This window comes from Lagenorhynchus albirostris, chromosome 13, assembly GCF_949774975.1.
Source record: "Lagenorhynchus albirostris chromosome 13, mLagAlb1.1, whole genome shotgun sequence".
Lineage (NCBI taxonomy): Eukaryota > Metazoa > Chordata > Mammalia > Artiodactyla > Delphinidae > Lagenorhynchus > Lagenorhynchus albirostris.
In genome coordinates, this window is record NC_083107.1 from 80619179 (window position 1) to 80645868 (window position 26690).

The following is a 26690-nucleotide window of genomic DNA, read 5'->3' on the forward strand; positions in this document are numbered from 1 at the left end:
TCATGGGCCCAGCCGCTCCGTGGCATGTGGGATCTTCCCAGACCGGGGCACGAACTCGCGTCCCCTGCATCGGCAGGCAAACTCTCAACCGCTGCGCCACCAAGGAAGCCCCTAAATAATTTTTTAATTTTAATTATTTTATTTTTTTCTTCCTTTCTTTTTTTTTCTCCCCTTTTCTTCTGAGCTGTGTGGCTGACAGGGTCTTGGTGCTCTGGCCGGGTGTCAGGCTTGTGCCCCTGAGGTGGGAAAGCTGAGTTCAGGACATTGGTTCACCAGAGACCTCCCTGCTCCACATAATATCAAATGGCAAAAGCTCTCCCAGAGATCTCCATCTCAACGCTAAGACACAGCTCCACTCAATGACCAGCAAGCTACAGTGCTGGACACCTTATGCCAAACAACTAGCAAGACAGGAACACAACCCCACCCATTAGCAGAGAGGCTGCCTAAAATCATAATAAGGTCACAGACTCCCCAAAACACACCACCGGACGCAGTCCTGCCCACCAGAAAGACAAGATCCAGCCTCATCCACCAGAACACAGGCACTAGTCCCTTCCATCAGGAAGCCTACACAAACCACTGAATCAACCTTAGCCACCAGAGTCAGACACCAAAAACAACAGGAACTACAAAACTGCAGGCTGCAAAAAGGAGACCCCAAACACAGTAAGATAAGCAAAATGAGAAGACAGAGAAACACACAGCAGAAGAAGGAGCAAGGTGAAAACCCACCAGACCAAACAAATGAAGAGGAAATAGGCAGTCTACCTGAAAAATAATTCAGAGTAATGGTAGTAAAGATGATCCAAAATCTTGGAAATGGAATGGAGAAAATACAAGAAATATTTAACAAGGACTCAGAAGAACTAAACAGCAAACAATGATGAACAACATAATAAATGAAATTAAAAATTCTCTAGAAGGAATCAATAGCAGAATAACTGAGGCAGAAGAACGGATAAGTGACCTGGAAGATAAAATAGTGGAAAAAACTACTGCAGAGCAGAATAAAGAAAAGAATTGAGGACAGTCTCAGAGACCACTGGGACAACATTAAACACACCAACATTCGAATTAGAGGGGTCCCAGAAGAAGAAGAGAAAAAGAAAGGGATTGAGAAAATATTTGAAGAGATTATAGTCGAAAACTTCCCTAATACGGGAACAGAAATAGTCAAGTCCAGGAAGCACAGAGAGTCCCATACAGGATAAATCCAAGGAGAAACATGCCAAGACACATATTAATCAAACTATCAAAAATTAAATACAAAGAAAAAATATTAAAAGTAACAAGGGAAAAACAACAAATAACATACAAGGGAATCCCCATAAGGTTAACAGCTACTCTTTCAGCAGGAACTGTGCAAGCCAGAAGGGAGTGGCAGGATATATTTAAAGTGATGAAAGGGAAAAACCTACAACAAAGATTATTCTACCCAGCAAGGATCTTATTCAGATTTGATGGAGAAATTAAAACCTTTATAGTCAACCAAAAGCGAAGAGAATTCAGCACCACCAAACCAGCTTTACAACAAATGCTAAAGGAACTTCTCTAGGCAGGAAACACAAGAGAAGGAAAAGACAATGACAAACCCCAAACAATTAAGGAAATGGTAATAGGAACATACATATCAATTATTACCTTAGATGTAAATGGATTAAATGCTATAAGCAAAAGACATAGAGTGGCTAAATGAATAAAAAAACAAGACCTGTATATATGCTGTCTACAAGAGACCCACTTCAGACCTAGGGACACATACAGATTGAAAGTGAGGGGATGCAAAAACATATTCCATGCAAATCGAAATCGAAAGAAAGCTGGAGTAGCAATTCTCATATCATACAAAATAGACTTTAAAATAAAGACTATTACAAGAAACAAAGAAGGACACTACATAATGATCAAGTGATCAATCCAAGAAGAAGATATAACAATTATAAATATTTATTCACCCAACATTGGAGCACCTCAGTACATAAGGCAAATGCTAACAGCCATAAAAAGGGAAATCAACAGTAACACAATCATAGTAGGGGACTTTAACATCCCACTTTCACCAATGGAAAGATCATCCAAAATGAAAATACATAAGGAAACACAAGCATTAAATGTTACATTAAACAAGATGGACTTAATCGATATTTATAGGACATTCCATCCAAAAGCAATAGAATACACTTTCTTCTCAAGTGCTCATGGAACATTCTCCAGGGTAGATCATATCTTGGGTCACAAATCAAGCCTTGGTAAACTCAGGAAAATTAAAATCATATCAAGTATCTTTTCCAATCACAAAAATATGAGACTAGATATCGATTACAGGAAAAAATCTGTAAAAAATACAAACACATGGAGGCTAAATAATACACTGCTTAATAACCAAGAGATCACTGAAGAAATAAAAAAATACCTAGAAACAAATGACAATGAAAACACGACGACCCAAAACCAGTGGGATGCAGCAAAAGCAGTTCTAAGAGGGAAGTTTATAGCAATACAATCCTACCTCAAGAAACAAGAAACATCCCAAATAAACAACCTAACCTTTCACATAAAGCAATTAGAGAAAGAAGAACAAAAAACGCCCAAAGTTAGGAGAAGGAAAGAAATCATAAAGATCAGATCAGAAATAAATGAAAAAGAAATGAAGGAAACAATAGCAAAAATCAATAAAGCTAAAAGCTGGTTTTTTGAGAAGAAAAACTAAATTGATAGACCATTAGCCAGACTCATCAAGAAAAAAAGGGAGAAGACTCAAATCAATAGAATTAGAAATGAAAAAGAAGTAACAACTGACACTGCAGAAATACAAAGGATCATGAGAGATTACTACAAACAATTATATGCAATAAAATGGACAACCCAGAAGAAATGGACAAATTCTTAGAAAAGCACAACCTTCTGAGACTGAACCACAAAGAAATAGAAAATATAAACAGACCAAACACAAGCACTGAAACTGAGACTGTGATTAAAAATCTTCCAACAAGCAAAAGCCCAGGACCAGATGGCTTCACAGGCAAATTCTATCAAACATTTAGAGAAGAGCTAACACCTATCCTTCTCAAACTCTACCAAAATATAGCAGATGGAGAAACACTCTCAAACTCATCCTATGAGGCCACCTTCACCCTGATACCAAAACCAGACAAAGATGTCACAAAGAAAGAAAACTACAGGCCAATATTACTGATGAACATAGATGCAAAAATCCTCAACAAAATACAAGCAAACAGACACCAACAGCACATTAAAAGGATCATACAACATGATCAAGTGGGGTTTATCCCAGGAATGCAAGGATTCTTCAGTATACACAAATCTATCAATGTGATAAACCATATTAACAAATTGAAGGAGACAAACCATATGATCATCTCAATAGATGCAGACAAAGCTTTTGACAAAATTCAACACCCATTTATGATAAAAACCCGCCAGAACATAGGCATAGAGGGAACGTACCTCAACATAATAAAGGTCACATATGACAAACACACAGCCAAGATCATTCTCAATGGTGAAAAACAGAAACCATTTCCACTAAGATCAGGAACAAGACAAGGTTGTCCACTCTCACCACTATTATTCAACATAGTTTTGGAAGTTTTAGCCACAGCAATCAGAGAAGAAAAAGAAAGAAAAGGATTCCAAATCAGAAAAGAAAAAGTAAAGCTGTCACTCTTTGCAGATGACATACTATACATAGAGAATCCTAAAGATGCTAACAGAAAACACTAGAGCTAATCAATGAATTTGGTATAGTAGCAGGATACAAAATTAATGCACAGAAATCTCTTGCATTCCTATACACTAATGATGAAAAATCTGAAAGGGAAATTAAGGTAACACTCCCATTTACCACTGCAACAAAAAGAATAAAATACCTAGGAATAAATCTACCTTAGGAGACAAAAGACCTGTATGCAGAAAACTATAAGACACTGATGAAAGAAATTAAAGATGATACAAACAGATGGGGAGATATACCATATTCTTGGATTGGAAGAATCAACATTGTGAAAATGACTATACTACCCAAAGCAATCTACAGATTCAATGCAATCCCTATCAAACTACCAACGGCAATTTTCACAGAACTAGAACAAAAAATTTCACAATTTGTATGGAAACACAAAAGACCCCAAATGGCCAAAGCAATCTTGAGAAAGAAAAATGGAGCTGGAAGAATCAGGCTCCTGTGCTTCAGACTATACTACAAAGCTACAGTTATCAAGACGGTATGGTACTGGCACAAAAAGAGAAATATAGATCAATGGAACAGGATAGAAAGCCCAGAGGTAAACCCACGCACATATGGTCACCTTATTTTTGATAAAGGAGGCAAGAATATACAATGGAGAAAAGACAGCCTCTTTAATAAGTGGTGCTGGGAAAACTGGACAGCTACATGTAAAAGAATGAAATTAGAACACTACCTAACACCATACACAAAAATAAACTCAAAATGGATTAAAGACCTAAATGTAAGCCAGACACTATCAAACTCTTAGAGGAAAACATAGGCAGAACACTCTATGACATAAATCACAGCAAGATCCTTTTTGACCCACCTCCTAGAGAAATGGAAATTAAAACAAAAACAAAAAAATGGGACCTAATGAAACTTCAAAGTTTTTGCACAGCAAGGGAAACCATAAACAAGATGAAAAGACAACCCTCAGAATGGGAGAAAATATTCGTAATGAAGCAACTGACAAAGGATTAATCTCCAAAATTTACAAGCAGCTCGTTCAGCTCAATATCAAAAAAACAAACAACCCAATACAAAAACGGGCAGAAGACCTAAATAAACATTTCTCCAAAGAAGATATACATATTGCCAACAAACACATGAAAGGATGCTCAACATCACTAATCATTAGAGAAATGCAAATCAAAACTACAATGAGGTATCACCTCACACCAGTCAGAATGGTCACCATCAAGAAATCTACAAACAATAAATGCTGGAGAGGGTGTGGAGAAAAGGGAACCCTCTTGCACTGTTGGTGGGAATGTAAATTGATACAGCCACTATGGAGAACAGTACGGATGTTCCTTAAAAAACTACAAATAGAACTACCATATGACCCAACAATCTCACTCCTTGGAATACACCCTGAGAAAACCATAATTCAAAACGAGTCATGTATCACAATGTTCATTGCAGCTCCATTTACAATGGCCAGGACATGGAAGCAACCTAAATGTCCATCGACAGATGAATGGATAAAGAAGATGTGGCACACATATACACAATGGAATATTACTCAGCCATAAAAAGAAATGGAATTGAGTTATATGTAGTGAGGTGGATGGACCTAGAGTCTGTCATACAGAGTGAATGAAGCAAGTCAGGAAGAGAAAAACAAACACCGTTTGCTAACACATATATATAGAATCTAAAAAAAAAAATGGTTCTGAAGAACCTAGGGGCAGGACAGGAATAAGACACAGACGTACAGAATTGACTTGAGGACACGGGGAGGAGGAAGGGTAAGCTGGGACAGAGTGAGAGAGTGGCATGAATATATGTAGACTACCAAATGTAAAATAGATAGCTAGTGGGAAGCAGCCGCATAGCACAGGGAGATCAGCTCGGTGCTTTGTAACCGCCTGGAGGGGTGGGATAGCGAGGGTGGGAGGGAGACAGAGGGAGGGGATATGGGGATGTATGTATATGTATAGCTGATTCACTTTGTTATAAAGCAGAAACTAACACACCATTGTAAAGCAATTACACTCCAATAAAGATGTTAAAAAAAAAAAGATTCCACATATAAGGAAAAAAAAGCAGGCACACGGGATGGGAACTGTATGAACAATATGGAATTATTAACGCTACAGACATCTAAGGCTGCAGAAGGTATTTTGGAAAATGGGGACAGTAATCCCAACAAAACAGGAACTGCCTTCAAGGAACGTAATACCAACTTGTGGAGACAAAATATGCATGCAGAGTAGCCAGAATGCAAAAGAGAAAAGGACTCTTATGCCCTAAGAAATGTAGTTACCTATAAAGTACCTTAAGACAAGAATGTTTCCACTGGAAGTTTGAGACAGCATCTCTGGAGGATGCTGTTCCTGAAGCAACTATGGACCAATGGTTCAGATTCTGACAAGTGAAGGTGAAGAAAGAAGACACTACAGGAAAAGCTGGAGCAAAGGTCTTGAACTGGGGAATGAGGAGGCCACTGAAGAAAGAGGAGCATGCAGTATGGTCTTTGCTTCAAGGACTCTGCCATCTTATTTAGGATAAGTCTTAAAAAGATATTAATCTCTGAGGGGCAGAAGAGTAAATTAAGGGAGGATGCAGGCTCTACAGGCAGACTGTCTGGTCGTGTAGGCTCACAATGTTCATTTCTTAGATACATGTCTTTAAACAAGGGACTTTGTCTATCTGTACCTCATCTATGGAATGGGGATGATGAAATTACACCAGAGGGGTACAAAGTGCTTAGTAGAGATCTGGGCACAGAATTAGCATTGAATAAAATGTCATTATCATTATCATCATCATCATTTCATCTGGGATCAAATCAAAATGTAGGCTTAAATACTCGTTGCCTAGTCTTTCCTCTAACTTGTTGCTGATAACATTAATCTTCCCAATTCAACAATGTTCAGAAAGAGTTTACTGAGCTTCTAGATCTTCACTCCCCAGTGGAAATCTCTTCTGTGACGAACTTGCTCTAGACCTATGCTGTCCAGTATGGTAGCTGCTAACCACGTGTGGATACTGAGTGCTTGAAATATGGCTCGTGTAACTGAGGAACTTGATTTTTAATTTTACTTAATTTTAATTAATTTAAATTCAAAAGCATACTTATTTGGTTATTTGAAAACTTTTATTTATTTATTTTTTGCTTGGTGGTTTCCTCTTTATTAAAGTGCCTCCTACCTTCCTCCCACAATTTCAGTCCCTTCCATCTACCCCCAAAAGAGAAGGGAGTGAAAAGAAGGGATTGTTGGGGTTCTGAGCCCCTTGGGCAGTTAGAAAGGGAAGAGAAACCAAAACAATCACTGGATGTGAAAGAGATTGACAATCAAGTCTAAAGCAGAATGGGAAAGGTGGTAAAGAAAGGGGAAGAATGGAGAAAGGAGAGGTACTAGAGGCCATCTCCCCCATTAACCCTTGTGTTACGAGGAGCTGGAGGAGAGTCTCAAACATTAGGAAGTGCAGGTCCTGAAGACGGGAGGTGGTGTATGACCCTCAAGGAGGAGTAGGTCAAGGAAAGAGGGCCCCCTCTCTCTTTGTAGAATGGGACCCCCCACACACCTTAGGGACAGCAACTGCACAGACCGTAGACACTTTCATCACTGGAGGCAACATATAGAAAGAAGTCTTCTTCATGGTGTTCCTGGTATAGCTGACCCATCCCGGCACTCGTGGGTGGAATGACATTGTTGACAAAGAAAAACAAGGCATCCTCAGCTTGGAGATGAATTCACTTCTGGATCAAGAAGTAGAACTGACCAACTGTAAGATCAGAAGGCAGCAGGCATTTCCTTTTGTCCAGGTCTCCTATCCGAGATCTGGGAGCCTTTTCAACGATCACCGGGAACCGGTCCGGGTATTTCTTTCGGATCTTCTCGGCCTCAGAGCGCCGCTTCTCGAAAGGATGCTCCTCTTTATACACGAACTTCATCCTCCGGGGAACCGGGCTGAGGGAACCCCGAGATGAAGGCTGTGACGTTTTTGGGGGGGGGCGGGGCGGGGCGGGGCGGCAACGCGCGGGCCGAAAACTTTTATATTTAGAACAATTTGGGTATGTGAATCTACACTTATCGTTGCATAGTTTACGAAAACTAAGTATAGATAAAATATTTACAACGAAAATGTAGCTTCCAAATTGAGATATTCTGTAAATAAAGTACACACTGGATTTTGAAGACTTAGTAGGATAAAAAGAATGCAAAGTAGCTTATTGACAATTTTTATTTTGATGGTATATTAAAATAAGATTTGGGCTATATAGAGTTTAGAAAAATTATCATTAAAATTAACATCATCTATTTCTTTTTTATATATATATATATATATATATATATTTTTTTTTTTTTTTGCGGTACGCAAGCCTCTCACTGTTGCGGCCTCTCCCGTTGTGGAGCACAGGCTCTGGACGCGCAGGCTCAGAGGCCATGGCTCACGGGCCCAGCCGCTCCGCGGCATGTGGGATCTTCCCGGACCGGGGCACGAGCCCGTGTCCCCTGCATCGGCAGGCGGACTCTCAACCACTGCGCCACCAGGGAAGCCCCTCTTTTATATTTTTAATGTGGCTACTAGAAGAAAATTTTAATTACATTACAGTATACTGCTATTGAATAGAACTAAACTAAATCAATAAATTTAATCAATGCATTACAAAATAAAGTTCAAAATTATTTTTGTGTTTAAATAAAATTTTAAGTGAATGAAAAATAACAGTAATGCTCCAGGCATAGCAAATAGTTTAATATGGAGTTATTTTACAAGTCTCAAGTATACCAATGTCTTTATATGCACACATTTGAAAATCAAAAGTATTCTCAAAACTACATCTTTAAACATAAAGATTTGGTGAAATGACTAGAATTTTCAAGTGCATTTTTCTATGGTATCTATAAACCAGCTATCACCTGACCTTGTTCACCCAAAAATGTGGGAAAATGTCTCCTCACTCCAAATCAAAGTATTCCCATACTTAGATTAGAAAGAACATGATAATCACAGGGACCCTCGTAAACTGAATTCTAAAGATTGTTTTTTGTGAGAGTAAGAAAGAATAAGCCTCACTGAGATGATTTGAGCGGCCTGGTCCTTGAGGCCAGTGAGCCTAAAATAGCTCTGTTAAGAGATGACTGTGATGGCATTGGGGAAGAAGAGGTGTCACTCAACTGTCAGAGGCCAAGATGGAAGTAATTTCAACTGCTCACTCCTGTTGCATTCTTGGAGGTCATTCCATGGTCTTCCCAGGAAAGAAGGATAAATAACACTTGCCTTAAAAGGGCGAATAAAGAAGGGTAGGAAAAATAACCCTTGTTTTGATCTGTATTAGAATTCCAGATGCATTTCTACTAGCTTGTGATCTTTGGGCAAATTACTTCACCTCTGGGAGGCTCAATTTCCTCATCTGTAAAGTAATAATAATATGCATCTCAGAGTGAAGCTGAAAAGATCAAGTATTCAATATGTTAAAGTTCCTGACACATAGTAGCTTTGGTGGAAAGACTCTATGTTGGCCCCCATGACTTATTCCTCCTATTCTTGCCCTTGTATAACTCACTCTTTGTGACTGTAGGTGAGACCTGTGACTTGCTTCTAACCAATAGAATACAACAAAGGTGACAGGATTTCACTTCCTTGATAATGTTACATAAAATTGTAAGGACTCTCGATGAAAGACTCTCTTCTCTCTTGGCTTTGAAGCAACAAGCTGTCATGTTGGGAGCTGCCCTAAAGAACAAGGCACATGACAAGGAACTGAGGGAAAACTCTGGCAGCCAGCCAGCAAGAAACTAAGCCCCTCGGTCCAGCAGCTCGCAAGGATTTTAAAGATGACAACAACCATATGAACATGGAAGTCAATCCTTCTCCAATCGACCCTCGGATAAGAACTCATCCCTGGCTGACACTTAGTTAGCAGCTTAATAGAGAGCCCACCGAACCCATGCTCAGACTCCTGACCCACAGAAGCTGTGAGATAATAAATGTGTGTGGTTTTAAGCTTCTGTGTTTGTGGTAATATTATTCTGCAGAGTAAACCATAATACAGTGGTCTCTCCGCAATCTTTAGCTCCCACACCATGGGACTATCCTATCCCTGCACTGGCATGGTGAGTGCGAAAAATGTTATTGATATCATTTATTCATTATCCTTCCCTTTCAATATATCCATAAAAGATCTTTAAGTTTTAGAAGAATTTTAAAAGTGTGTGTCTGGGTGCGTGTGCGTGCATGCATGTATTTAGGGAAGGGATACAGACATACTCAACATTACTTACATGATGAATTGTGCACTGTAGCCACTGGTCTTCCCCTGAATTAGAACTAGTGACAAGTGCCAGCATCTCCTCCCCAGACTATGAATATAGCTGTTAAGGTATATGTACTCTCTGCACCTGTGTCAGCTCGCCTGCATTTTAGCTTTGGCAAGTTCTTAGCCTCTCTGATTGCCCAGTTCCTGTCTCAGGACTTATACACAAACTGCTTCAGTGCCTTTAGCTGCTCAGTTTTCATTTTACAATAATTGCCCAAGGGACCTGGGCTTCCTTGTCCATTCTCTTCCAAATGCCCTCTACTTGACTACCGTGGTGGGAGGGACAATCCCATCCTCCTTGTACGCTCGGTGGGAAGAAGGTCAGAGTTCTGTCTGAATGATTTCCCCCTACTTCTTACGTGCCCTTTTTCCTGTGGCTATTTTCAGTGCCTCACTTTTTTTTTTCCTCTTCTATCTCACTTCCAAATATCCCTCGAGCTATAGGAGCTGGAGACAAATGTTCTCTTTTTCTGGTAACATTCTCCTTGGGGTGAGAAACCATTTCACGCTCACTAGACAAAGTTTATGCCTATGCTTTGGATATTCAAGATGGGGTGAGATTTTCCAGACTGTTGCTTTTTTCATTTTACTCAACACAACAATTTTATTAGTTATATTTATTATGTCTACTTGGGAACAGAATAAGAATCAAAATTTCACCACTATACTTCCCAGACTGAGAGTGATAAAGTTCGCCATAGTTGCTGATAGTCAAGGGCCTCAGAAAGTGCCATGCATGTGCTGTGTGTTTAGCATGCCATACTGCAGTTGGTTCTTCTTGACTCCTACAGGACGAGTTCTGTAAGAATCCCATTTTACAGATGAGGAAGCTATTTGGATGTTTGTGAACTTCGGCTGGTCAATGGTAGAGCTCCTTCAAGTTGGCTTTGAACTTTCAGCTTTTGCTCTGCTGGAAGAGGTGATTTGGACCCTGAAAAGAGGCACTGAATCCTGAACAACTCCATCATCAGTAAATCCCAGAATTGTTTCCATTACTCTTTCTTGTGATACCAGTGTCCTATTTTTCATTATGCACAAAGTTTCAAAACTGAAGTCTGTTTTTACTTCAGGATGTTTCAGAATCATGGTGAAAATTGTTTTGGGTAATTCTTTCTAGATTTATACGCAGGACCACACAGGTGAAGGTGATAACCATCTCCAAAATTATGATGAAGACCTCCTCTTATAACACACAAAGTGACTAAGGTCATATCTTGGCAATGCTATCGTGACAGCACCTCCTCCCCTTTTCTTATTCTTTGCCCTTCTTTAAGAAATGTAGAGCAATTTGAACTTCTGAAAGCTAAAAGTCAGTAATAAATATGTTCAATATCTATAAACATCTGTATTAAATAGTTCTCTTAATTTTAATAAACTGTACAACATCTGGTTCCATAGAACACTTCAAAATTGCCCTCAAGTTCTTGTCTGACAAAATCCCTCCTGCCACTTTCAATTTGTATTAAAAAACCAAAAAAAGCACGTACATCCCCAACTCACTGAGTCATTTGATAAAAGCAACAGGGTGCAGTTTGTAAGCAGATGGAGAATTCAGTGAATGGGCTGGCCGAGGTCACAAGATCTCATGACCCCTACAATTTCTGTCCCGTGGCTGCCAGGAGTAACACACACTACTGAGGGGCAGATCAATCGAAGTCGCTGAGACAGAGAGCAACACAGATTTTCAGTACTTTCGAGGGCAAAAGCACAGTGATGCCTTCTTATTTTATCGTGAAGGAGGTCATAAGGGTGAGTGTGTGCCATGACATGGAAACTGTGTGGCCACCAAATGATTCGCTCCAGCTCCGTATGGGAAGGTCCTTTTATTAAAGCCAACAGAACCAGAAAAGGTTCTGAATAAGAGTTGCTCTGATCTTACACAGGGAGAGTGTGAGGCAGTGAGTGACCATGAAAGCAGATCTATTGCTGCAGAAAAGGTCACACAAATCCACCAAGTTAGTGACACAGTTGTCAGCTGCTGGCGATGCTTCCAGCCTGACTTCGCATCTTGTGGGGTAAGATGAGGTTGAGGTTGAAGAGGAAATTTTTATGGGAAGAGATGATAAGGATCATCTAGCCACCATCTAGCCATCTGCTCTACCTTTTCCTCAGTAAAGGAACTGCAGCTCAGAGAGGACAGTGTCCAAGGTGGTGTAGCCAAAGTTACATTCAGATACAGGACAGTAGGTCCCTGCCTTTGAGATTTGAACTGCGATGTCCCAGATCTGGGAGGAGAGATTAAAGCGAGGGTTTAGCGTTAGTTAAAAGACTGTGGCCGTCAAGATAATAATCTGTTTGTGCTAAAACCTCACAATCCCTCTGCTGGCTGAAAAAGAAAAAATTTTAAGTATATTCATGATTTATTGGGGAGGAGGGCAGGTGTCAGTTAGATACCATAAAAGTGATTACTATCCCACTGGCAGTGTCAGGAACCCTGCACAGCCCAAAGGGCTCAGTTGCAGCTGCAGCAGGCTGCTCTCTGCATTCTTGCTGACAAGGCTGTAAGTGAGCTCGGAGAGGCCTGTGGGTTGAGTGGAGGTGACTTGTGAATGCAGAAACCTGCTCTAAGGAAACGCAGTAACATTCCCATCACATTTTTAGCTTCAAGGATAATAACCATGAACTGCACAGCCAGTTCTCCTTACAGGGGGCTGATGAGTGCTTGCAGGGCCTCCAAGCAACCATTCCTGAGCTCCAAGTGGAGCTAAGCAAGGAAGGAGAGGAAATGGAACTTTCCTGAGGTTTTCCAGTCACTCAGTTATATATAATCCTTTATGGGAAATGCTTCTAAACATGGAAAGTATGCCAAGGTTTTATGCCTGACATCGTTTCCTGTTTTCTACTAGTTTTTGTTTTGCGTTGCTTTAAATCAATCTGGATTTTGTTTTTCAGTGTGCTTTGTCTTTCTTGCCCAACCAGGCAAGCTTTGTAATTAAATGACAGTAACAACTTGCAGATTTTAAAGCGTTTTCACAGACCGTATTTTGTGTGGTCCTTATAACAACCGCGTGAAGTATGTATTTTCTCCATCTTCAGATGAGGATGTTATTCAGAAAGTTTCAACAACTGGCTCAAGGGCACTTGTTTATTTGACAACACATTATGCTCAAGCCCAGGCCTCTGACGCCAAATCCAGACGCTTGGCTCTGTACGGTGATGCTGCTCATTAGGGGAGCTGCCCCCGCCGCATCCCCTCCTATTGACCCAATGCTTCTTTAAAGATGTGAGTTAGTTTGCTTCTATCCCCTGTTCTTTGTTTCCGATTCTTCCATCATTTTGCATTCAGTCTGTTTCTGGTTTTCTCCCTTAGACGGTTGCGCCATGTGTGAGACTTAATTAATTGACCATATGCTCTTTGCCAAAGTGCCACATCCATCAGTCAGTGAAGAGGTGCTGTGGGCACACTGGATGCAAGGCCCAGAGCAGGCAGAGAGAAGACTGAACTCAAAACAATTGTGTTGCATTCACGGGGAAACACTCCTGACTTACAGACAGAATAAACAACATTGCCTCTGCTCCTGTTAAAGGGATTATGAGTTGCTGGAGGAACAAGGGAAATGGGAACAAATGCAGCATTAATGAGGAAATCAGTTCAGGACTCTGGGTGATAGCCAGGCCCAAGGAAGGGGAACCTCCATGGAATGGGCCTGGTCTAGCTGCCATGATAATCTCCCTACTTCTGTCATAGCCAAATACCAACAGTGACTCAAGCTTGCCACGCACTCTCAACACACAGTGTTTTTCTCCTCCCTTGGCCCAGAATGCTCTTATACTTTATCTTCCAGAATAACCCTTTTGCCTCAGTCTTCCCGTCTGGACAACTGTTCTTCCATATCACAATAATTCCTGTGCTTATTTCCTCATTATGTGGACTTCTGTCTTTCCCACCATAGAAATAATCACATTTTACTAAGACATGAATATATTAACAAAAATTTAAGATAATAAAACTAATGCTTTTGTATACACTAACAGATTTGCTTTGTTAACATATAACTGAAGATTTTTAATCTCTATGTGATAAAAATTTTCTTGTTTGGGTGCTGAAATCATATTGGCTGATAAAATAAGTTAGATAACTGTTTTCATACCTTCTGCATCATTTTGTTTAAATCACTGTTCTCTAAAGTTTAGTAAAAGTCACCTGAAAACCATGTGAGCCTGCATCTTTTGGTAAGGAAATCTTTGATTACCTATTTAACTTAGTAATAGTTATAAGCTTACTCAGATGTTTTCTCTTTTTTTCAATGTATATATGATTTCTTTCTAGAAGAATATCAGCTCTATCTAAATTTTTGAAATTTATGGGCATAAAGTTGTTCAGAATATATTCTTATGCATTTAAAATCTTTACTATTTTTACGCCCTCTGTTTTGTTTTTAACATTGTTCATCAATGACATTTCTCATTGCTTTTTTAATAACATTATGCACATTGTATTAGCTAAAGTTATGCTCTTTTTATTAGCTAGTACAAAGAACAACACTCTAGGTGTGTTGATAAACTATACTTTCCCTATTTTTAAAGGAAAGGCAAGGAAAGACAAGCACATCATACTTTATTAAAAAGCATTTACTAAGGGAAACTCATGGAAACAGGAGCAGGGGCAGGTGTTTGGGTGCTGTATTAGTCAAGGTTCTCCAAAGAAATAGAACCAATAGTATGTGTATATATAGAGAGAGATTTATTTTAAGGAATTGGCTCATGTGACTAAGGAGGTTTTCAAGTCTAAAATTTGCAGGACAGGCCAGCAGGGAAGAGTCAGTGTCGCAGTACAAGCCCAAAGGCAACCTGCTGGCAGAACTTTCTCTTGTTCAGGGGAAGTCAGTTTTGTTCTGTCCGGACCATCCACTGATTGGATGATGTCTATCCACATTATGGAGGGAAATCTGCTTTACTGAAAGTCCACCAATTTAAATGTTAATCTCATCCAAAACATGCTCACAGAAACAACCAGAATAGTGTCTGACCATATGTTTGGACACTGTGGTCCAGTCACATTGACACATAAAATTAAACATCACAAGTGCCCAGTTCCAACTGCACTCTGGAGAGCACACAGAGATCCATTATGACTCTACGTCAGTCTGAAAAGAGAGGCCCTCCACCTCCTGAACTGTAGGGCCCGTAAGCTGCATTATTGGGGAAGCACAGCCCCTTCCCTGGCATTATCAGGGGCTGGCGCCCAACGGCAATATGATGTGGCAGAACTTTGGCCCCTACCGCTGCTTTGCTGTCTCATTCAGCAGTTAGAAAATCTCTGGCCTTTACCCTGGCATCTTTAGAGACCTGGTGTCCAAGCTTTCCACTGTCTTCTACCACTATGTTTTCAGTGAATCAGCATTTATTTATTTTCCTCTTTTCAAACATATTTTGCATTGATAATAATTTCTATATTCCCTAATTTATTTTGGGTCTTAAAATGTTTCTTCTCATCTAGTGTTTGGGAATCTATAATCATAATTCTAGTTTCACACTTACTGTTCTTAATTTTTAAATGTACACTCATGATATATAGAGAGATAGATAGATAGATAGATAGATAGATATAGACTTTATATATGTATAAAGTCTAAAGTATGTGAGGGTTTTTTGTCTTTTTCCAGAACACATATAAATTATCATGTTTCAATGGCCACTGATCACCACTAACCTATCATTGTTATCTAGAGGCTTAATTTTGCACTTTTTAATATAAAACAGTTACTTTTATAACCAATAGTTTCTGACATATTTTATTAATTTATATATCCCCTCATTATTATTACTTTTACCCCTGCCTTTGTTTAAGTGTCATCCTCCTGCAGTAGATCCTTTATAAATATGTTTAATGAAAATTAACAGTAATAAAATTCTCTGGTCCTCTTACACATGAAAATATAATTGTTTTGTTCTCAATACTGAGTGATACTTTTGCAGGGTGTAAAATTCTCAAAGCTTATGTCGATCACTATCCTTCAGTCCCAAAGTTGGTAAAATATGAATCCAGTTGTTTTCATCATTCAGGCATTGTTTTGTTCTATAAATTTAGCTCAAGTCAACAGTAAATTTCTATGTGGTTCTAGGCACTTTCCTAATGTGTTATCAGTAGTAAGATTACAATATTGCTTGGCATTGATGCTCCTTTACAATTAAAGGTTAATATTTCCAGTTGGACAAATCCAAGTATAACATAAATAACAATATTTATTTATAAATAAATAGCTACATAAATTTCTATATTAAATGATACACAGAGATTTAATATAGAAATGATCAAGGTTGGAGGGCTGAGATGGCAGAAGGGCCCTTGTAAAACCCAAAAGTTATAGGAAATAACCCTGGGTAAGTTATTAAGAATATTTATTCTGTTTGTCTTACACTATGCACTGTTCTGTGAATTATGGAACCTACTGTAAATAAGACAAATAGAATTACTGCTTCCCAGGAACTAACATTCTAGCAAAATAGGCCATGACAGAACATATTAGAAAATAGTCAATGTGGTCACCACCTATAAATAGTAGTAAGTTTCCTTGCTTCATGGGAATAATGGAAGAATATAGTTGTGCCCCAGATGTAGAAGGGCAATGTATTGTGCAGACGATAACTACTGCATGTCCTGTGGTTCATGATAAGGCAAGAAGTGCAAAAATTCTATCTAAATAAATAGGAGGGGGTCTTGTACCTAAGACAGCAAGAGCTGACAGTCGGGGACTCCCTAAGTCCAAACAATTATCAGCATTCACCCTGGAACCTAGGAAATCTGTACACCTAGGAAATATGTGAAGGTCCCACATACATTTTGTCATCCATTTTTAATTACTGTGTGTAGTCTACCCACTTAGCATGGCTTAGAGTGCTCTTTCTATTATTTAAAAACCTTCATATGCCTCGATGATAATAAAGACTGGATTTTATGTATGGTATTTCTAGAACTAAAATAAAGAAGAATTTGTATCTCAGAACAAACATATTTCATGAAATAAACTATCTGGGCAATTCATTAAATATCACTTGGATTGAGTTGCTACTCATATATAATATCAAGACTTTATTCTATAACTACCAGATAAAAACTTTACAAAATATATATCAACAACTAGAAAGGCGTAGGAAAAAATGTTATCATCATCATCTTCACAGTGATGATCATTTGACAGCATTGCTTTTAATAATCTAGAAATGTATGGTTCTTTATGGTGATTTTAACCTCTTTTTCATTCATATTCTTTTTTTTTTTTTTTTTTGCAGTACGCGGGCCTCTCACTGCTGTGGCCTCTCCCGTTGCGGAGCACAGGCTCCGGATGCGCAGGCTCAGCGGCCATGGCTCACGGGCCCAGCCGCTCCGCGGCATGTGGGATCTTCCCGGACCGGGGCACGAGCCCGTGTCCCCTGCATCGGCAGGCGGACTCTCAACCACTGCACCACCAGGGAAGCCCCATATTCTTAACTGGTACAGAAACTTGCTCTTGGGAAAATCATGAAATTATTCATACATTTTTTATTTCTCGAATTCTAATATACATGATGGCAACTTTCTGTAGATTAAATACAAGTATGAGATAAAATGAATGTGAAGAAATGGATTCTGAGATAGACAATTTTTCATTAATATTTAATTGGTTTCAAATTTTGCTATCTCAAAAAGTTTCTGCTCTCTGCCTCAGTAAGTAAGTTCTGTCATTATTCAGTGTAATGATAGCTTTGGGGGAATTTTCCCAATAAAAGCTGAGGAGGGAAAAAAAGGAAGCATAACAATTAGTGATAAAAGCTTAGTTAATAGTTCTGTTTCCAGACCTTCTCAGACTTCTGATCATGTAAGTTTCTATGACCTATAAGGGTAGGTTAGATGAATGTTCATAATTGATTTAGACAAGAGAGAGGGTGTCAGGAAAGCAAACAGATTTTTCTCCACTTAACAATTTCCCTCTCTGTCTGAGCATTTCCTGAATTCTCTGTTTCACTCGTCTGTTTAATATATACTGTGTATATGGAAAACATCTGCGGATTCTCTGCTCTTGCCAGTTTCCCAAATGTTTGCTCAAACTCAATACGAGACATTCTAGAGCCATGTTTAGAAGCATTTCCCATAAATGAAAGACTCATTTTTGACCCATTTAGATCCAATTTTGTTGAAGCATTTGAATTCCTGACATGATTGCTTTCTATCTGTATGGTTCCCAAATGTGAATCAATGCTTTGAATTCTATTATGCATAAGGCATGATGTATTTTCAAAGGGCAAGTTGCCCTCTCCACCTTTTATAATGTGTCTTTCTTCTGTGTTTTCTTATATATTGACTGCAGGGCAATCGGATACGACCTAAGATGTACCAGCTCATGCAAACATTTTCCTACAGCTCATACCATCAGCCCCATGAGACGCTACCAATCTACTTTGAAGTAAATAGCCCTGTGACCATTTTAAAGATGAGAAACTTAAGACTTAGAAGATTAATGGGTTTCCCCAAACACTTGGTTCCAGCAAAGTAAAAAACGAAGAGAACTTCTGTCTCCTACTTCAGAGTACTTTTCATCATGACAGATACCCCCTAAATGTTGTAACTCCCTCCTTTTTGATGGAGTAATTGTTCTGTTTGAGAAGAGGGAGACGGCTGTCAAATCAGATTCAGTTCCATTACTAGAAAAAAAGGGAAAAGGCTCAGCTACCAAATGATGAAAAATTCTCCCCTTTTATAGACTGTCAAGCTTCTAAAAATATTTCGCCACTAGCCTCTTCTTTCAGTGAAGACACTGAAAGCTCCTAGTAGAGGTCAAAAATGGCATCTGTGGGTAGGAGTAAGTTAGATGATGATCCTCTTGGCACCCAGAGTAGATCTAAGTAAGCACAGTTGGAGGACTGAGTTTGACCATTCACCTGATCATTGCGTAGCTGTCAGTTAAACCTGTTCTCCACTCCTGACACTATAATTCATACATGGATATATAACTGAAAACAAAACCAAAAAAAAAATAGTGAGATCATTATAAATAAATGATAATGATAAAGCAATGCAGTGTGATTATTCTCTAAGATGATCAAATTTCGCTCCTTACCACCTGTTTTTAGAAGTAAAAGTTTATTGGAACACAGCTATTCCTGTTCCTTTACACCATTTTCCATGGCTGCCTTCACAGAACAATGTCAGAGTTGAGAAATCACAACAGAAATCATATGACCCGCCAAGCCTAATATATTTACCATCTGGGCCTTTCTGGAAAACATTTGCTTATCCCTGCCCTAGGCCATGAGCCTTATACTACAGCAACATCAGACTCTCAACTTTTTCAGAATCCTCATGTAGTTCCAAATCTTTTTACAGGTGTTTCCCTCTGCTTACATATCATTTATGATAAGGTTCAGTTGTAATTAACAAATCCTACAGTAACGTAAGCTGTGAAAAGATCGAAGTTTATTTCTTCCTCACATAAAAGCTGAGGTAAGTAGCCCAGGTCATTCACTCCGTCTTTCAGGGCATCAGGCATTTGTGAACTGTCCTTGCTGCCATCTGTAGGTATGGTCCTCAACCTCAGGATCCAAAATGGTGGTGGGGACTCCAGCTGTCACTTCTAACAGAGTAGAGGAATGGATAAAGAAGATAATGGGGGGCTTCCCTGGTGGCGCAGTGGTTGAGAGTCCGCCTGCCGATGCAGGGGACACGGGTTCGTGCCCCGGTGAGGGAAGATCCCACATGCCGCAGAGTGGCTGGGCCCGTGAGCCATGGCCGCTGAGCCTGCACGTCCGGAGCCTGCGCGTCCGGAGCCTGTGCTCCGCAACGGGAGAGGCCACAACAGTGAGAGGCCCGCGTACCACAAAAAAGGAAAAAAAAAAAAAAAGAAAATAGAAAAAGAGCACACAGCTGATCTGAAGGAGTTTCTTGGAAGTGATCACATAACATACATATGTATCTCATTGGCTGGGACTTAGTCACATGACTCCACCCAGCCGCATGAGAAGCTGGGAACTGCAACCTCGACCCAAATCAAACTCAGAGATTCTAGGACCGTAGCATGGATGATTTTTTAGCTGTCCACCAAAGATTCCTATTGCCTTTTCATAGTGTCAAGTTGTTGCTGGAAAGTGGCTGTCCAGCCAAGGACTTGATTTCTCAGCTTCTCTTGTACGTAGAAGCACTCAGTGGACAGAGATGAGGTGGCTACTTCCACACCAAGGCAACTCAGAGGCAGATGCCTCCTCTCCTCACTTGGAGCCACAAGATGGAAAGAACCTAGATCTCCAATTTACTGCTTAGAGGAGAGTTTACCCCTTACTGATTAGAAAGGCACATTTTAGACTTTATGTGTGCAAGAAATGAACTTCTGTTGTGTTTAGTCACTTAGATTTTAGGGTTTATAGTATTTCCCACAGTGCATTATAATATTACAATACTGTGTTCAATATTAATGAGAATACCACGTTAAATTCTCATCGATTTTCTATACTCTCAATCTCTGTTGCATTGCCTGGTACCATAGGATAGGCTGAATACACGCTGGGTGCTTTATCACTGAGTAATAGACCCATGCACAAATACTGTGGGGACACAGAGGAAATAGTATTTAATTCAACCTAGGAACATTATTTTTCAATTCAGGGCCATATGTGTAATAATACTCTATGAAGCATGAATATTCCATTGGATACATTTTCCAGTTAATCTCACATGGGCCTTTTTGTTCTGTCCCACGTTGCACATTCAAATACTGTTGTCTGTGCTGCCTCGATAGACACCTCGTATATTTTAAAGAAGAGACCCTAGACTCTGGGAGGATTTATGAAGAGTGACTTCAAGGAGAAAGATCAACTTACAGGCAATAGGGGTTCTCGTTCAAACCCCGAAGCGGTGACTGCGTGGAGAACAGCAGGGCTTTCTTCATGCCTTCATTTTAAAATACCCACACTCGATCCCTGTGACAGCCAGACACTTTCCCACCAACATGGAAACCCAAAGTGTTGATAATTCTTAATGGCAAGGTGAGTTTCCAAACAGAGCTTTTCCTTCATAAGTGGAACCAGTAGATGAAAACTTGGCTTGCCCACCTCACTTTCTCTACCCCTTCTCTTTTAGCAAAACTTTCTCATCCTTGCTCTTAGCAACCTAAGCAGTGCCTCGTATTCTTGTTAGAACACTGCATTACGTTTACGTGTATTCGTAATGATTGTCTCTCCTCCTAGAATTTGTCTTGAAGATTGAAACTTCTTTCTTTTTTTATTGATTGATTGATTGGTTGATTGATTTTTGCCTGTGTTGGATCTTCGTTGCTGTGTGCGGCTTTCCCTAGTTGTGGCGAGTGGGGTCTACTCTTCGTTGCATTGCGGTAGCTTCTCTTGTTGTGGAGCACGGGCTCTAGGCGTGTGGGCTTCAGTAGTTGTGGCACGTGGGCCTCAGTAGTTGTGGCTCACCAGCTCTAGAGTTGTGGCTCACCAGCTCTAGAGTGCAGACTCAGTAGTTGTGGTGCATGGGCTTAGTTGTTCCACAGCCTGTGGGATCTTCCCGGACCAGGGCTTGAACCCGTGTCCCCTGCATTGGCAGGTGGATTCTTAACCACTGCACCACCAGAGAAGCCCTGAAACTTCTTTCTTATTCGCCCTTAATTTTCATTTGCACAGTGCCTCCTATGTAGTTGCAAATACGAGACTTATTTTGAACTAGTTGTCCCTAAGTTAACTGGAACACTGGAGGAGAAAAACTACGTCTGGTAATGGGACGGGAAGAAAAACAAAAAGCATAAAATCACTGAGAAAATGAGTGAGTCCCAGAGTCTCAATATGGTGAAACAAGTTCTGGGCTAAAGGCAGGAGGCTTGGATGCTGGTCCCAGCTTGGCCACCAACTGAGTGACCTTGGACAGGCCAGATGACCTCTCTGTCTCAAGATCATGATCCTCAATATGCTGGTGTTAGAGGAAATGACCTCTACAGGCCTCTCGTGCTCTACAGCTTCCTTCGAGAGAGAAAAAGGCCACAATTTAAAATAAGACAGGGCCATGCATGTGAGCCCCCCCCCAAAATAAGGGAAACCATCAATGAGGTATGAAAGGCAGCCCATCTTGCCCTCCCAGGGGAAAGTGAGCAGCCTCTTGTAATTCTAAACTTGAACATCTCTGTGGCCATGAAGATATGTAAAGGTGGAGCCCAGTGAGATCTGCCACGAGGGGAAGAGTGCTCACCTGCCGAAGCACAATCAAATCCTTTTCTTCTCCCTGTAACCTTCTGTCTGACAATCAACACATCTTGGTAGGCAGCATTGGCCATAGCTTTGCAACTAGGGAAAGCTGGCCAACCCTGGAGTCGCTCCCCCAAGACTGGAAAGGGCAACGTGACTGTCAGTTCCACAGGGGCCAGCGTTCCGCATCCTCTCCAGCCAGGCCTTGCGAGGCTACGAAAGGCCGGGCTTGGTCCAGAGACACAGGGATTGTTTGGCTTAAACAGGAAGCTGGGTGAGAGAAACACTGCTGCAGAGTGGACCAGCAACCCCACCTGCACTGCTCTGGATGGCGTCCTCCCATGGCAGAGGGCTGGAAGGGCCATGGTGAAGGCAAGGCTCTGCCCATGGGGGAAATCTTTTCTGGATTCCGTGAGCCCCAGAGTTTATGTAAAAGCCAGGCAAAGAAGAGAGCCAGAGAGCTTGGTATCGGGTTTGAGATGACTCCCCTCCGTCTCCCCACTGCAGTCACTTGAGTCTGTCTGCTGTCCTCAGATGAAACAGACATGGTCCTGCCTCAGGACCTTTGCCCTGCTGTTTCTTCTGTTGGGAACGCTTTCCCCCAGATTCCACTTGCTAATTCCTTCACCTCCTTCAAGACTTCATTTAGATGGCACGGCCCGTACAAGGTGTACCCCCAAGCACACTGTCAGATACCACGCCTGCCCTGCCCCCCGCACCCCCTGCCCCCCCCCCGCATCCTCCCTGCCCACCCTGCACCCTGACCCCTGTTCCTCCTTACCCAGGTCTACTTCTCCTTTTGGATTCAGAACTTAACCACTTTCTCACATGCCATAGAAGTTGGTTTAGTATTTCTGGTCTGGCCAGCCCCCTGCCCCAAAATGCATGCTCTTCATAATCACAGGTGTCTAGGAATCCTTGTTTTGCTCACCTGCTCTAGGGCCATACCGTTGATGAGCAAATAATTAATAATTATGATGTAATGAGTTCGATACTCTTCTTTGATAGGCCAGTTCCCTGAGTTTTTCCCCGAGATAAATATGCAGTTGCAGGACTTTCTTCGATAAGTAGAAAAATAGCCCCACCTTGGGAAAAAACTGTTGAGGCAACAGACTAGTAGAACAAGCGTGGGCACATCTCTGTCCTTGGCATCCACCGAGGAGCTGCGAACCATTGCCTTCCTCTCCCTCCTCCTTTGCCTTGCCTCAGAGGATGCTTCCCAACAGCACGATCTTGGCAAAAGATCACAATTCTGAGAACTCTTTAGAGTGGCATGTGGTCTTTTCCTCCTCCAATCATCTAGCCCAGGGCTCTTCACACTTTAATGAGCACAAGAAGCACCTGGTGGGGCTGGTCCTTGATAAAATGCAGATTCTGACTCAGTAGGTCATGGGTGTGCCCATTCATCATTTTTAAGAAGCCCTCAGACGATGCCAATACTGCTGGTCGAAGGACCATACTTTGAGTGGCCAGTTTCTAGAGCACCGCCCATGTTTCTGCTCATGGTCCTGTTTCCACCTTGCCTACATCATTGTTTTTAATTGAATTATAGTTCATTTACAATGTTGTGTTAGTTTCAAGTGTACAGTGAAGTGATTCAGTTATACATACATATATTCGTTTGCAGATTCTTTTCCATTATAGGTTATTACAAGATATTGAGTATATGTCCCTGTACTATACAAGTAGGTCTCTGTTGTTTACCTATTTTATGTATAGTAGTGTGTATATGTTAATCCCAAACTCCTAATGCCTACATCATTTAGAAACACAGCTTACCGCCCTAAGGAAGCTGGAAGACCATGTAAAGTAGTTGGAAAGGTATGTATTTTGGAAGCTGAAAAGCATATATTTCATCCTGGACCTTCCTCTTAATGGTTTTGTGACCCTGGACAAATTAACCAATCTTTCTGTTAGTTTTCTCCTCTTAATATGGACATAATCATTATTGCACAAGATGATTGGCAAGGATTAAATGAGATCACAGGTTTTTGATCCCTTATCCAAAATACGTGCGGCCAGATGTATTACAAAATCCAGAATACTTTTAGATTTAAAAAAAGTAATATGGCGCATATGCAATATATTATGTGACAGCCCCCAAGGGGTCTGGGGCAACAATGCTTAATCAAATGTGTTCATATTTATGCAGTAAAATATGTGAAAACTACACCAAACAGGACGACTAAGCATTATAAGCAGCTAAATTTCTCTACTCAATATTCTGTAATAAGCTATATGGGAAGTGAAGCTGAAAAAGAATGGCTATACAGACATGTACGACTGGATCAATTTGTTGTACACCGGAAACTAACACAACATTGTAAATCAACTATACTCCAATATAAAATAAAAATTAAACTAAAAAACTAAGTAGCTAAAGTTCACATCAGGTTTTGCTGCCAGATATGTTCAGGCCAGGTAAGAGATACCAAAAAGCTTTCAGTTTTCAGAGCTTGCATGATTTCGTTAGTATGGATAAAGGGACTGCACCTGTGCTCCACCTGTGAGTGCATCATCTTTTTCGTTGAAAGAACAGGACACACTTATTTCTTCGTATGTATCATAGGCCAAGAAGGCAATGCCTCAGAGACTGGGACCAGACGTGGAGCAGTAGCAACCTGGGGCACGAGGTAACCAAATCAAGGTAGAAGCACATAAACCAGGACCAGGTAGGGTTCAAGGTCAAAGCCACACCAGCACCTAGAATACCTCCATATTGAATCCTGTCAGCACTCTTTTAACCACATGTGTGTGCGTGCACGCACACACACACACGCACACACACACACACGCTCCCATTCACACACCTAAAACCTTCAGGACCTGGGTCTAGATTCAGAAGTTGGGGTCTGGCAGAAACTGGAGGCAAGAAGCCAGATAATTTCTGAGAAAAACACACCCCAAGTCCCCCTTTAGCTCATAAAATTAGATGAGAATCTCTCCGTGGAGGGCTTTCAACCACCTTTCTTAAATATCTACTTAGGAAAATGAGCTAGACAGAAGAACAGTCATTTCATACCTCCTAGTTTACGTGGCGATAAAGTGTTTGCAGGTGCAGCTCATTTATTTTTTCCTGATGCTCTTAAAATGACAGCTCTTTGTGAAGTTGAACACTTTACATGGCACTAAAAACAAAGAAAAAGTAGTTACTTGTCAAGTGGTTACTTGTCAAACCCAGGCTCTGCCATTCTCTCATTTTTTAGGACACAGGCTCCATAACCATAGCTCATGGCCAAATCTAAGTGCAGACAAGCTATGGGGCCACCCGTGTCCTGTGGCTTCAGTGACACGGTGTGCAGACACTGGACACGTGCTGCAAAGAGAGATAAAGACACATCCTGAGAGTCTGGCTGAGGGGTCGAGATCTGATATGAGTCACAGGTTCTCACCCTGAAATGTACTATATTCTGCAACAAAAATTGGACTCTGAGGTTGTTTCGGAGACTAGTTTGGAGCCTATATTAGGAGAGGTAGTTTGTGTGCTGGTTGTGAGCTTGGTTTCTGTAGCCAACCTACCTGGATTCGATGCTCCACTCCGCTGCTTGTGAATTCTGGGACCTCTATCTAGTCGTTTCAGCTCTAAGATTCAGTTGCCTCCCATGTAAAAGAAGGATAATGTGGTTAAACAGCAAGGTCCTATTGTATAGCCCAGGAAACTATATTCAATATCCTGTGGTAAACCATACTGGAAAAGAATATAAAAAAGAATATAGGGGCTTCCCTGGTGGCGCAGTGGTTGAGAGTCCGCCTGCCGATGCAGGGGACGCGGGTTCGTGCCCCGGTCCGGGAAGATCCCACATGTCGCGGAGCGGCTGGGCCGGTGAGCCTGCGCGTCCGGAGCTTGTGCTCCGCGGTGGGAGAGGCCACAGCAGTGAGAGGCCCCGCGTACAGCAAAAAAAAAAAAAAAAAAAAAGAATATATGTATAACTGAATCACTTTGCTGTATCACAGAAATTAACACAACATTGTAAATTAACTACACTTCAATAAAAAAAATTTTAGAAAAGAATGTATCCTAAGGAAATAAAGGAATTAAGCACAGAAAAAAAATAAAAGAAGGATAATAATAGGACCTATTTCATAAGACTGGTGTGACTGTTAAAGGATTTGATATACATGAGGTCTGAGAAGAGCCCATTGTAGGTACCCCTGCATTTGTTGCTTCTCTTGTATTAATCCAGCTCCTGTGTCTAGACTGAATTGGATGGAAAGCCAGTCCCTGCTGACTGACCTTCTCTGGAGGATGGCGGTTCTTCCCGACATGGAGGGAGATCTTCTGGGTGTGGATGGGGGCATCCTCACTCTGCTCTAGAGCTCTGAGTGGGTCCTCACTCACAGGATAGAATTATCTACCAAGCCCCATGCACTGTATCTCACTAGGTAGATATTCGTGATCCCCATTTCATGGATGAGGAGACAGATGCTCCACGGATTTAAGAGACTTGCCTAAATCCACACAACTAGTAAGTGGCCAGGTCACATCTGGAAACTATGTCTAGACATAGTCTCAAA

The 26690-nt window shown here is 40.9% G+C and overlaps 1 long non-coding RNA gene and 1 pseudogene across 1 annotated transcript; both read right to left on the minus strand.

The window, feature by feature from the left end:
* Nucleotides 1–7135: 7135 nt before the first annotated feature.
* LOC132531436 (gamma-aminobutyric acid receptor-associated protein-like) lies at nt 7136–7666 on the minus strand (annotated as a pseudogene).
* A 3004-nt stretch (nt 7667–10670) lies between these two features.
* On the minus strand, nt 10671–25777 carry LOC132531785 (uncharacterized). The gene is made up of 4 exons (XR_009544220.1): nt 25695–25777; nt 25198–25303; nt 18888–18959; nt 10671–11324 (listed from the first exon to the last, which is right to left on the minus strand). It is a non-coding gene; the product is annotated as an uncharacterized LOC132531785 (long non-coding RNA).
* Nucleotides 25778–26690: the final 913 nt, after the last annotated feature.